At 36.7% G+C, this 13,563-nt stretch overlaps 1 protein-coding gene across 49 annotated transcripts in view; it reads left to right on the top strand.

The window, feature by feature from the left end:
• Window positions 1-13,563, top strand: part of HHLA2 (HHLA2 member of B7 family) — a 140,132-nt gene that overhangs the window by 79,879 nt on the left and 46,690 nt on the right. For 14 of the 49 annotated variants that reach the window (XM_084991482.1, XM_084991494.1, XM_084991470.1 and 11 more), the window contains one exon: window positions 3,900-4,051. The exons of the other annotated variants lie outside the window; for them this stretch is intronic. The gene's annotated coding sequence lies outside the window, so the exon portion shown is untranslated. The remainder of the gene's footprint in view (window positions 1-3,899; window positions 4,052-13,563) is intronic. 49 annotated transcript variants of the gene reach the window in all.

Below are 13,563 nucleotides of genomic sequence, written 5' to 3'. Positions count from 1 at the left end.
CGCTACCCTCTAATATGGGTCTAAAGTGCTAGCTTCTGCTGATTAACGATGGATCTAGATAATTTAGAAATTAAGCTGGCAAGTGGAAATATGAGTAGCAGTAAGGAAAGAAGGCGATATCTTCATGTCCCAGTCATTGAGATAGGTGCCTTGTTATTTTACATATATAGTACAAAAGTTTACCAGAAGAATCCTGCTGAGTCCTGTCCTTGAGAGGATAATTTAGCCTATGATCCAATGAGATTGTTTCTTGAGAAAAGTATTCCCCTTAACTATAGTCCACTTTGAATTTAATCCTTATTGGAGCATTATTTTTCTTAAGCCCTCTTTATAAAGCAAAATAGAGATGGTTCTGTTTCAAAGCTTTTCAGAGAGGGTATAGCTAGTTATCAACAATAGCCATGGGAAAAGAAAAATCTTAACTAAAGGTCTGCTTTCATTAACGTGGTCTACTAAATATGCCTCACAGGATGAATTAGCTGCAAAACCATCCATAGGTTATGGGGTAAATTGACCTGTTTCATGGAGTTCTTTTATAATTGACCAATTATGTTGGAGATGGTGCTGAAAACAATGACTTGACTTTGCTAATGTTTGGTCTAATTGCTGGCAGTAAGTAATTACTCAAATTACTTTTTTCCCCAAACATCTTTTTCTTCACATTACACCAATTCATGTTCATTGTGGAAAAATTAGAAAATATAGATAGGAAAAATGTCATTCATAACCCTCTCCTGTAAAGAAACAATATTAGCATTTTATTCATGCTTTCAAATATTTTCTACTCAAATATATTTTGTGTCTATGTATGTTTTTTAACTAAGATGTCAGGTGTGGTGATCCTGCCTTTTACAGTCTACCTCCAATCAGCTTGTACTAACTACCCACTGTAACCCCCAAGTCATGTGGGAAGCTTAGTGCACATCCTAAGATTTCTGGAATTGCACAGGGATGTTGTCAACCATGGTTACATTTCTTTCCTCATCTTATGGATGCTTTCCTATTTCTCCTTTCCTCATTTTCCAAAACACATGCAGTGTCACTCACAAGGCAGTATAAAGACCTTTGGCTCCTGAATGCCTTATTATTTTGCTCTTTCTCAGTTTCTTTGCTCTTTTCTTCTTCACATCTCCCACACCACAAATTCCAGTTATTTCTTACTCACAGTGCCTTAGGAAAAGGCCTTGATAAGATGGTTGCATGGGGGTTTAGGACCTGAGAATGTGGATGGGAAAGAGGCAAAGTCTCTAAAGGAATTCTAGTAAAATACTTAAAACAAAACAAACCCACCATATAATGTAATTGACTTTAAAATAAAGACTGGGACCATGCTATGTTCACATTGAATACACACACACACACACACACACACACACACACACACACACACCACATACATCTAACTATATTGTCGAGAACAAATTGCAGCAAATTTGGCTTCTTTGCAATCATCAGATGCTTTTTCCTGGTTTTTTGTTTTTTTCTTTCTTGTTTCCAATGATTATTGGTGAGGGCGCTAACAATCATTCTTCTAGATGGTTTGCCTCAATCTGAATTCTGCCACATATACCATGACAGCTAGGAAAATACTCAGGTCTCCTGCTGGGGGTGTGTAATTGGCTGGCAGTGCAGCTGCTGTGTCTCTGAATCTACCCCCTCATTTGCACTGATGTCATGCTCTCCGTGGCTGCTCCCAATCACTGAGCACAGTTGGAAGTGTTAATGCAGGCCTTTTGCTGCTTTATGTGTGACTCCCCAGATGGACGACTGGCATAAGAACTCCCCATCAGACTGGTTAAAGCTTTCCTAGAACCCCACTGTAATCTAAAACTCTTCCCACTCAATCTTCCCTCCCTGTCTTCTTCACAAGTGTCAGAACTTCTTAGTCTAAAGGTCTTCTCTCCCTTCTCCAGCTCTCTCCTCTTCCCTCATTCATGGGTGAGCACCCCAGTGAATTTCCTATAATAATACTCTCTTGGCATCTGCATCTCAGAAATACCCAGCTACTACAGGCATTTAGCAAGTGACCATAAAGAGTCACAAAACCTGTTCCTGCAAGTTTGGTGAAGTACCCCATAGGTATTCAAAGTTCCCTGCCCAGCAGGTTTATCAGGGGCAGATGATGAAATAGTCCAGTGTAAGTGGATCTTGTAGGCATAGGCTTCTATTACACTCCTGTTTATGCAAAAGCAGATATGCTTGTACCTTTCATCAATGAGTAAATATTTTTAGCATCTATCATGCTAGTTGGCAAGTCCTCCGATGCTGATGGAGTTCATTATCATTGAAGTATTTGCAGTAGCTGCTTCTAAAACTCAGATGCCTGCAGTGCCTACACTGAACGATTCATCAAATATTAACTAACCACCCCTGAGCAGTAGATTAAAACCAGTGCATACACATGTTGTATGGTCTATGCTTAAGTATTTTAAAGTAATTCCAGTGTAATGTGAATTTTATCCATGTTAGTGTGTCAGTAAATGGATCATATCTAATGACTGCCTAGTGGTCAATTGTATGAATATCCCACTTACTCTAATTAATCTTATAAGAACTGGTGTTTTGGATTCCTAATTTTTAACTCTGAGTTGCTGATTTAGCAAAATCTTTGTGTATACTTTGGGCATTGTCCAACTTTTCAAAGATATTTTTTAGAAGTATAATTATTGTGTTAAAAAACATGCACAGTTTTAAGGTTTTTGATATTCATGCCAAAAAGTCATCCAAGAAGTTTTTTCCAGTTGACAGTCCAACATTACTGTATGAATAGGCATATCTTTATCCTTTATTTTTTTGCATGTGAAATTACTTGTAAAATATAAATGTTCAATTCAAAAAACAAACAAACCCCTTTGAATTCTCCACTCAGGTTACAAAATAGAATTTAAAATCCTCCAGTGTTTGTTGCTTCAAAGCATTCCTCTCCATGCCTCCCCTCCCCACAGTGTGGCAAATACAAAGCGAGTTGTGTGAGGTACTCCAAGGCAAAATAAATTGAATGGTCTCTGGGTCTTAGTCTTCTGCTTCTTGGGAGTTTACAAGAGGACCTTCTTGGGGATTCAGTGGGAGAAGACCATGCATGAGTTCTCAGAAATCTGAAGCTAACCATAGTCTATGAATTTGGAGGGTCTATAGTGTAAAACAGGTACTAAACATCTGATCTGCAGGAGTGAAATGAACCACCCTGGGTTTCTTGCTTCTAAGCTCACCATGGCCTTCTTTCAGCTCTCAGAACTAAATGGAAGCAGGAAACTTCAGTGTGATGAAATAAATGTCCACAGTTGATATAGGCAGCAAGACTTGGAGAAAAGAGCCAAAAACTCTTCAGTAAATGATCAAGATCACCATATTCTTATTGGACCAGGCTCTCCAGGGCATTCATCCAGGTGTTTATTTTGTAAAAGACTGCACCAAAGCAGTGGGGATCATGGTCATATATCCTGAAACATGTCTGCTTACACTCTCATTGCCCCAAGCTAGTCGAGTTTTCAGTTAGCATTTTGGGATGTCTCCTCCTAAGAATTTCTTCATACCTCTTATATTTGGAACTCACTTTTTCCCTTGTTATGTATTCCTTTTTCTTGGTTTCTGCTTTAATTTTGGTGGAGCACATTTCCAGTAGCTTTTTTTTTTTTTTTTGGCTGCACATGCAGTATGTGAAAGTTTCCATTGCCACAACAGCAACCTGAGCCAGTGCAGGGACATCTGATCCTTAACCAGTGTGCCACAAGGCAACTCCTCCAGTAGCTTCTTGAGAAAGTGAATAGGCAGTAAATTTTTTTTTTTTTTGAGAACATCATTCTACCCTCACAAGGTTTGAGTGTTTGACTATAATTATAGGTTACAAGTCATTTTTCTTTAGGATTCTGGATTGAACTCCATTTTCATTTTGCTTCCAGCGATCCTGTTGCAAAGTCTAAGGCCATTGTGAGTCCTCATCCCTTCTGATCTTCTTTTTCTTCCTGGAAGCTGATGGAATCTTCTTTTCCTCTAGTGTTTTGAAATTTGAAATGTGTTTGTTGTAGGTATTTTCATCTACTATTTCTATTCAGTAAGTATCTGCAGTTTACTTTCTGTTATTCTGGGAAATTTTCTTTTTTATTGAAGTATAGTTAATTTACAAGATGTTATCACTTATAAGTAGAATCTAAAAGACAAAACAAATGAATGAATACAATAAAACAAGGAGACTCACAGATATAGAGGATAAACTAGTGGTTACCAGTGAAGAGAGGGAAGCAGGGGAGGGGGCAAGATAGAGTTAGGGGATTAAAAGAAACAAACTCCAGGGAAATTTTCTAGAATAATTTTGAATTATTTTCAGTTCTGTTTCCTATTTTTCTCCCCATCAATTTTCAGGGGTTATTATCACATTTTCTTTGTTTTCTTCCCTTTTTCTGCCTCTTCTCTTTTTGATCTACTTTCTGCCTCTTCTCTTTTTGATGTACTTTCAGGAGACTTCCTCTACCTTCTAATCTTATAATGACTTCATTGGTTATGTTCACAGTTCTAAGCTCTTTGTGTTCTAAATTTTTAGGGCATCTGGTTCCTCTTTTACAGATGTAGCATTTTCTTATTTCTCTGAGGATGATAATAATTTTATTGCATTTGGTTTTGTTGATTCCTCCCCCCTCCTATATTACTTATTTACTTCAAGATGTCTTTTTTATGAGGGAGATCATTTTTTTTTTAACTTCCATCTTCCATGATAGGAACTTTCCTCAGGTAGCTGGTAATATCTAAATGTCTGTTTAATATTAAGAATGGGGGACAGGGATCTAAAGTTCATCTGAGGCTCTGAGAGCTTAAACAATGGACATGCTAATAAACTAAGTTCACTGTAGACTGATCTAGATTAGGGAGGGGGGGCTGTATTCAGTATTAGGTATGCATTGGACCACTCAATCCTAACTTTTACCCTAATTCTAATCTGTGCCAGGATCATCACTCTAGATAACTTACTTTTAGTGTTGCCAAAAAAATAAGCTTCTAGGTTTCTCTCAGAGTTGGGAGAGGAAATTGTACAGCAAAGTAAAATAGAGGAGGGAATCTGGAAGGTTTAACTTCTTAAATAGTGTAATAGAGTGTGCCTCCATTTTTTTCATTTTTTAAGGTCACATTTAGTATAGTTGACTTACAGTGTTGTGATAATTTCTGCTGTATAACAAAGTGATTCAGTTATACAGGTACACACATTTAAGATTATTTTCCCACAGAGATGATCACAAAATACTGGGTAGAATTCTCTGTGCTAAACAGTAGGTCCCCGTTGGCCAGTCATTCCATGTTCCTCAGTGTGCATATGCCAATCCCAAACCCCCATACCCCCAGTCCCTCCCTACCCCTCCCAAACTGTCCACTTTGATATCCATAAGTTTTTTAAAGTCTGCGAGTATGTTTCTGTTCTGCAAATAAGTTCCTTTGTATCCCTTTTTTCACAAATAAATGTTATCATATGATATTTGTCTTTCTCTGTCTGACTTCACTTAGGTGATAATCTCTAGGGTCTAGCTGTGTCGCTGCGAATGTCATTAATTCATTCTTTTTTAGGGCTGAGTAATATTACATTGTACACATGTACCATATCTTCTTTATCCATTCTTCTGTCGATGGACATTTAGGTTGATTCCATATCTTGGCTATTATAAATAGTGTCACAATGAAAATTGAGGTGTATGTATCTCCTTGAATTATGGTTTTCTCTGGATAGATGCCCAGAAGTGGGATTGCTGGATCATATGGTAGTTCTATTTTTGTTTTTTGGGGGAACATCCCATACTATTTTCCATAGTTGTTGCACCAATTTACATTCCCACCAACAATGTAGGAGCGTTCTTTTTTCTTTACCCTCTCCAACATTTATTGCTTGTAGACTTTTTGAGATGGCCATTTTGGCTGGTGTAAGGTGGTACCTCATAGTAGATCATCTGCATATTTTTTTGATTGGGTTGTTTGTTTTTTTAATATTGAGCTACAGAAGATGTTTGTATATTTTGGAGATTAATCCCTTGTCAGTTGCTTTATTTGCAAATATTTTCTTCCATTCTGTGGGTTGTCTTTTCATTTTGTTTATGGTGTTCTTTGCTGAGCAAAAGCTTTCCGTTTAATTAGGTCCTTTTGTTTATTTTTGTTTTTATTGTCCTTACTCTAGAGAATATTCAGCCTATGTTTTCCTCTAAGAGTTTTATAGTATCCAGTCTTATATTTAGGTCTAATCCGTTTATTAGACCTAAAGTTTTGAGTTTATTTTTGTGTATGGTGTTAGAGTATTTTCTAATTTCTTTCTTTTACATGTAGCTGTGCAGTTTTCCCAGCACCACTTATTGAAGAAACTGTCTTTTATCTATCATATATTCTTGCTTCCTTTGTCATAGATGAGTTGCCCATAGGTATGTGGGGTTCATTTCTGGGCTTTCTGGCCTGTTTTTTGCCAGTACCATACAGTTTGGAAGTCTGTAGCTTTGTAGTATAATCTGAAGTTAGGAAGCTTGATACCTCTAGCTCCATTTTTCTTTCTCAGGATTTCCTTGGATATTAAGGGTCTTTTGTCTTTCTATACAAATTAAAACTTTTTGTTACAGTTCTTTGAAAAATGCCATTTGTAATTTGATAGGAATTTCATCGAATCTGTAAATTGCCTTGGATAGCATAGTCATTTTGATAATATTGATGCTTTCAATTCAAGAGCATGGTATATCTTTCTGTTTGATTCATCTTTGATTTCTTTCATCAGCATCTTATAGTTTTCAGAGTTCAGGCCTTTTATCTTGTTAGGTAGGTTTATTCCTAAGTATTTTTCTTCTTTTTGATGTGATGGTAAATGGTTTCCCTAATTTGTCTTTCTGATCTTTCATTGTTAATGTATAGAAATGCAATAGATCTCTGTGTATTACTTTTGTATCCTGCAACTTTACCAAATTCATTGATGAACTCTAATAATTTTCTGGTAGTGTCTTTAGGATTTTCCAGGTATAATATCACGTCATCTACAGACAGTGATAGTTTTACTTATTCATTTCCAATTTGGTTTCCTTTTATTTCTTTTTCTTCTGATTGTCATGGTCAGGACTTCCAAAACTATGTTGGATAAAAGTGGCAAGAGTGGACATCCTCATATCATTCTTGATCTTAGCAGGGTTTGTTCAGCTTTTCACTGTTGAAAATGATGTTACAATGGACATCATAGAAATAAAAAGGTTCAATGATATGAGGACATCCTCATATCATTCTTGATCTTAGCAGGGTTTGTTCAGCTTTTCACTGTTGAAAATGATGTTGTCATATATGGCCTTTACTATGATGAGGTAGGTTCCCTCTATGCCCACCTTCTGAACGGTTGTATATAATAAATGACTGTTGGATTTTGTCAAAAGATTTTTCTGCATCTATTGAGGTTTTTATTCTTAATGGTTTTTATTCTTCAATTTGTTCATGTAGCGTATCATGTGATTGATTTGCAGATACTGAAAAATCCTGCACCCCTGGTTAAATCCAAGTAGATCATGGTGTATGATCCTTTTGTTGTATTGCTAGATTTAGTTTGCTAGTATTTCATTGAGGATTTTTGCATCACTGTTCATCAGTGATATTGATCTGTGATATTTTTTATTTGTAATATCTTTGTCTGGTTTTGGTATCAGGGTAATGGTGGCTTCATAGAATGAGTTTGGGAGTGTTCCTTCCTCTGAAATTTTTTGGAAGAGTTTCAGAAGGATAGGTGTTAACTCTTCTCTAAATGTTTGATAGAATTATCCTGTGAAGCCATATGGTCCTGCACTTTTGTTTATTGGAAGTTTTTAAATCACAGTTTCAATTTCAGTACTTGTGATTGGTCTGTTCCTCTTTTCTATTTCTTTCTGGCTTAGTCTTGGAAGAGTAAACCTTTCTAATAATTTGTATGTTTCTCCTAAGCATATAGTTTTACTGGCATATAGTTGTTTGTAGTAGTCTCTTATGAACCTTTTTATTTCTATGATGTCCATTGTAACTCCTCCTTTTTCATTTCTAATTTTATTAATTTGAGTCCTCTCCCTTTTTCTTTTTTTTGTCTTTTTTTTTTTTTTTTGGTCTTTTTGCCGTTTCTTGGGCTGCTCCCACAGCATATGGAGGTTCCCAGGCTAGGGGTCGAATCGGAGCTGTAGCCACCAGCCTACGCCAGAGCCACAGCAACGCGGGATCCGAGCCGCGTCTGCAACCTACACCACAGCTCACAGAAACACCAGATCCTTAACCCACTGAGCAAGGGCAGGGGTCAAACCCACAACCTCATGGTTCCTAATCGGATTCGTTAACCACTGCGCCATGACGGGAACTCCTCTCTTTTTTTCTTGATGGCTAAGGATTTATCAATTTTGTTGATCTTTTCAAAGAACCAGCCTTTAGGTTCATTGATCTTTTCTACTGTTTTCTTCATTTCTATTTCATTTATTTCTGCTCTAATCTTTATGATTTATTTCCTACTGACTTTGGGTTTTGTTTGTTCTTCTTTCTCTAGTTGTTTTAGGTATAAGGTTACATTGTTTGAGGTTTTTCTTGTTTCCTGAAGGAGTCTTGTATTGCTATAAACTTCCCTCTTAGAACATCTTTTGCTGTGTCCCTTAAGTTTTGGATTATTTTATCTTTATTGTCATTTGTCTGTAGGCATTTTTTAATTTCCTCCTTGATTTCTTCAGTGATCCATTTTTTTTTTTAGTAGCATATTGTTTAGTCTCCACATGTTTGTATTTTTTTGAAGTTGTTTCTTGTCATTGACTTCTAGGCTTATAGCATTGTGGTTGGAAAAGATGCTTGATATGATTTCATTTTTCTTAAATTTACCAAGGCTTGATTTGTGGCCCAGAATGTGATCTATCCTGGAGAATGTTCTGTGTGTGCTTGAGAAGAATGTGAATTCTGCTGCTTTGGGATGGAATATTTTATAAATATATATTAAGTCCATCTAGTCTAATGTATCATTTAAGGACTGTTTCCTTGTTGATTTTCTGTCTAGATGATTTGTCCATTGCTATAAGTGGGGTATTAAAGTCCCCTACAATTATTGTGTTATTGTCAATTTCTCCTTTTAAGGATCTTAGCAGCTGCCTTAAATATTGAGGTGCTCCTATGTTGGGTACATATATATTTACAATTTTATATTTTCTTGGATTCATCCTTTGATCATTATGTAATGTCTTTCTTTGTCTCTTTTAACTATCTTTATTTTAAAGTCTGTTTTTTTGTCTGATATCAGTATTGCTACCAGAGCTTTCTTTTTGATTTCCATTTGCATGGAATATCTTCTTCCATCCTCTCACTTTCAGTTTGTATGTGAAACTGAAAGTAGGTGTCTTGTAGACAGCGTGCATATGAGTCTTATTTTTGTATTCATTCAACCAGTCTATGGCTTTTGGTTGGAGCATTTCATCCATTTACACTTAAGGTAATTACTGATATGTGTGTTCTTATTGCCATTTTTAAATTGTTTTGGATTTGTTTCTGTTGGTCTTTTTTCTCCTTTTCTTTAGATCTCTTCTCTTGTGGTATGATGACTATCTTTAGTGTTGTGTTTGGATTGTTTTTTCTTATTTGTTCATGTATCTATTGCAGATTTTTTGTTTGCAGTTACCATGGGCTTTTGATAAAGGAATCTCTCTCCCCCCTTCCCCAAATATATATATGCAAGATTGTTTTAAGCTGCTGGTCTCTTAAATTCAAATACATCCCCAGTAATCTGCCATTTGTAGCCTCCTCTTCTCAAGATTTCTGGTTTTGGTATAATATTTGTGTGTAGATGATTTCTCAACTTTACTACATTATTTCCTTTATTGATGAGCTCTCTCATTTGTAATTTTCTTATTTCTAGTTGTGGCCTATTCTTTTCCACCTAGAAAATTTCCTTTAGCATTGTTGTAAAACTGGTTTAGTGGTGCTAAATTCTCTTAGTTTTTGCTCTCTGTAAATCTTTTGATTTATCCTCCTTTAAATTTGAATGAGAACCTTGCTGGGTAGCATAGGGTTCTTTTTTTCCCTCATTAAGTATATCATGCCACTCCCTTCTGGACTGCAGAGCTTCTACTGAAAAATCAGCTGATAACCTTATTGGGGTTCCCTTGTATGTTATTTGTTGCTTTTTCCCTGGCTGCTTTCAATATTTTCTCTTTATCTTTAATTTTGATCAGTTTGATTAACACGTGACTCAAGGTATTCCTCCTTGGGTTTATTCTATATGGTATTCCTTGTGCTTCCTGGATTTGAGTGAATGATTCCTTTCCCATATTAGGGAAGTTTTCAGCTATTATCTCTTTAAATATTTTTTCCAGTCCTTTGTCTCTCTCTCTCCTCCTTCTGGCATCCCTATAGTGCAAATGTTGGTGCATTTAATGTTGTCCTAGAGTTCTATTAGACTGTTTTCATTTCTTTTCATTCTTTTTTCTTTATTTTCTTCTGCATCAGTGATTTCCACTAGTCTATCTTCCAGGTCACTTATTCATTCTCCTGCCTCCTGTATTCTGCTATTGGGTCCTGGTTGTGAATTTTTTATTTTGGTTATTTTATTTTGCATCTCTGCTTTTTAATCTTAAAATCTATTTCTTCGTTCAATGTTTTTTATAATTTATTGATCTTCACCCCTGTTTTTTTTTTTTTTTCCCTGAAATTTCGGATTATCTTTACTATCATTATTCTATAGTCTTTTTCATGGAGGTTGCTTATCTCCAGTTTGCTAAGCTGTTTTTCTGAGGTTTTGACTTGTTCCTTCATCTGGCTCATATTTGTCTGATATTCATTTTGTCTAGCTTTTTGAGTGGTCTCCTTTTTGCAGGCCACAGGGTTGCATCCTCTCTTTCTTCTGGAGTCTTACCTTTTGTGGATGAAATAGATACAGGGGCTTGTGGCAGGCTTCCTGATGGGAGAGACTGGCCTGCCCACTGGCAGGTGGAGATGAGTCTTGTCCCTCAGGTATTTGGGGCTTTGTCTCTGGGTGTGATTAGAGGTGGCTATGTGCCTAGGAGGACTTTTGGCAGCCCGTTTGCAGATGGGTGGTGCTGTGTTCCCATCCTGTTTGTTGTTTGGCCTGGGGCTTCTCAGCCCTGATGGATGGGGCCAGATTTTCCAAAACAGCAGCCTCCATGGGAGCACATGCCTATGCTTATTTCTAAGACCTGTGCCTCCAATATCCTACCCTAGCTGTGAGTCACAACTGCCCCCTACTTTCCTAGGGGACCCTCCAAGGCCTGCAGATAAGTCTGACTCAGGTTTTTATGGAGTACCTGCTTTTCCCTGGGACCCAGTGCACATGAAATTCCTGTGTGCACCCTCTAAGAGTGAAGTCTCTGTTTCCCTTAGTCCTGTGGAGCTTCCTGCACTCAGCTGTGCTGGCCATCAATGCCAAATGCTTTGGGGGCTCTTCCTCCCAATGCTAGACTCTCAGGCTGGGAAACCTGACATGGGTTTTGGAACTCTCACTCCTGTGGGAGAGCCTCTGAGATATTGTTATTTTCCAGCCTATGGGTCACTCACCCAATGAGTATGAAATTGCTTATATAAGTGAAAGCACCCCTCTTACCATCTCAATATGGCTTCTTTGTTTTGGGGTATAGGATATCTTTTTTGGTAGTTTCCAATCTATTTTGTTGATGGTCGTTCAGCAGTTATTTTTAATTTTGATGTTTTCATGAGAGAAGTTGGGCTTAATCCTTATATTTTACCATCTTGTGTCTTTTCTCCATTTTTTTTTTTTATCTTCAATTGCTGAGAGCTTTCAAGCTCTAGTTTACTCCTCCCTCTTCTTCCTCCTATTTGGGTAGTGGATAAGAAATTTAGGGGCTCTCCTTCCCTTGGCACTAGAGGGAATTTGAAACCACTCCAGGAATGAATTCTCCATTGTCCCATCTCTTAATCATGATAAACACTAGGGACACTTGCCCTTACTCTCAAGACACCTAATAAGCCTGTTCTAGACCTACTTGAGTGCTGTCCTGCTCTTCCCAGAAAGTAACATGATGCGAGTAATATGATTTTTTTTCTTATTTCTTAATGTGTGTATGGCGTCATCAGTCTAGATATCCCACCTATTAATTGAGAGTATATCTGAGTGTACTTGGGCTTCTATAATAAATAACCATAGACTAGGTGGTTTTGATAGCAAACATTTATTTCTTATGATTCTGGGGGCTAGGAAGTCCAAGATCAAAGGTGCTGGCAGACCCAGTGTTTGGCGAGGGCCCACTTCCTGGTTTGTAGATGTCTATCTTCTCATTGTATCCTCATATGGTGGAGAGCAGAGAGAAGCAAGCTCCGTTATTATAAGGACACTAATTCCATCTGGCAGCCCCATATTCTAATACAATTTCATTGGGTAATGGGATTTCAACATATGAATTTGGGGGGTGGACACAAACTTCAGTCCATACAGAGAGAATCCAGTCCACCTGTATTAGATGGCTATAAGAAACATCTTCCACAGAATGTTTTCTTAATCTTTCTTTTGCCATCAGTCCCAAAGACAGTTCTTATGCCTTTGAGCAAGTGGTTTAAATTGACTTGCTCTCACACCTTCCCAGTACTAGCTAGAGACTAGATTTCTTGCATCCATTAAGTCAGTTACTATGTCCTACCTTCCTCTAGGTTCCAAAATTTTGCTGACTTTTTTTCCCTCTTCTGGTTTTCTGATTTGTATCTTTCTCTTAAAGAAATTCTTTCCCTAATTTTTTACTGACTTGAGGTAAAAAACAAAATATAAATATGTGTCCAATGCTGATTTAACCCAGAAATCCTGAAGCTCATTTCTTCAGAGTTTGTGGGCAATAGATGTTATCTTTTCATTTGTTACTAAGTTCCTGAAATGAACACTACATTTAGTTCCAATTTCTCTGACAACTCAGATTATTCATATTAAAGGATTTTGATCTGGTCCTCTGTTCATATGACTGAAAGCCTAAATTTCAATTTCATGATTTATGGTAGATTCTTAAATTCAGCCATTCTGTTTACCCTAAGTTTTCTTCCTATTTTTAGTAGCACTCCATCATAATGCAGATGGAAGGCTTCTATCAACATTCTAGAAACAAGTTGAAATGAAAATGAATTATTTTACCTATCTCTACTCCATTTGTGTGAGAGAAATGGAAAGATAATCAATTCATGGGTGTCTGTTTAAAATGAAAGCCACTTTTCTTCCCTTCTTTGTTGTGAAACTTTAACCCATCTTTGAACAAATTTAGCAATGATTTAAAATTCTTGGTTATATATTAAGATTTAAAATAAGAATTCAAAATGCAGTTGTTTATTTGAAAATAATGATCTCATCAAATGGTAAGCCTATTTTGACCTCAAATTTGATTTATAGATTGGTAAAAAAATTTATTAAAAAATTCAGAAGTTATGTTCACAGTAAAAGCATATAAACAAAAACTAGCCCCTTTCTTCCATAAATTTTACCAGAGTATTAGTTCCCCCTCTTAGAGGCAGTAGGCCATTTTAAATTCACTATATATGTCTTGAAAAGTCATCTATGTGAAAATGAGCATGTATATAAGTATGTGAGCTTTTTTATACCAACAAAATCATACAATATGTGCTGTTCTA

This window comes from Sus scrofa, chromosome 13, assembly GCF_054392235.1.
Source record: "Sus scrofa isolate SSC_HxYL_T2T_F1_AM1 chromosome 13, Sscrofa_HxYL_maternal_Yorkshire_Landrace_v2.0, whole genome shotgun sequence".
In the NCBI taxonomy this organism is placed as follows: Eukaryota; Metazoa; Chordata; class Mammalia; order Artiodactyla; family Suidae; genus Sus; species Sus scrofa.
The sequence above is the reverse complement of the archived record's forward strand: the minus strand, read 5'-3'. Positions and strand labels throughout refer to the sequence as shown.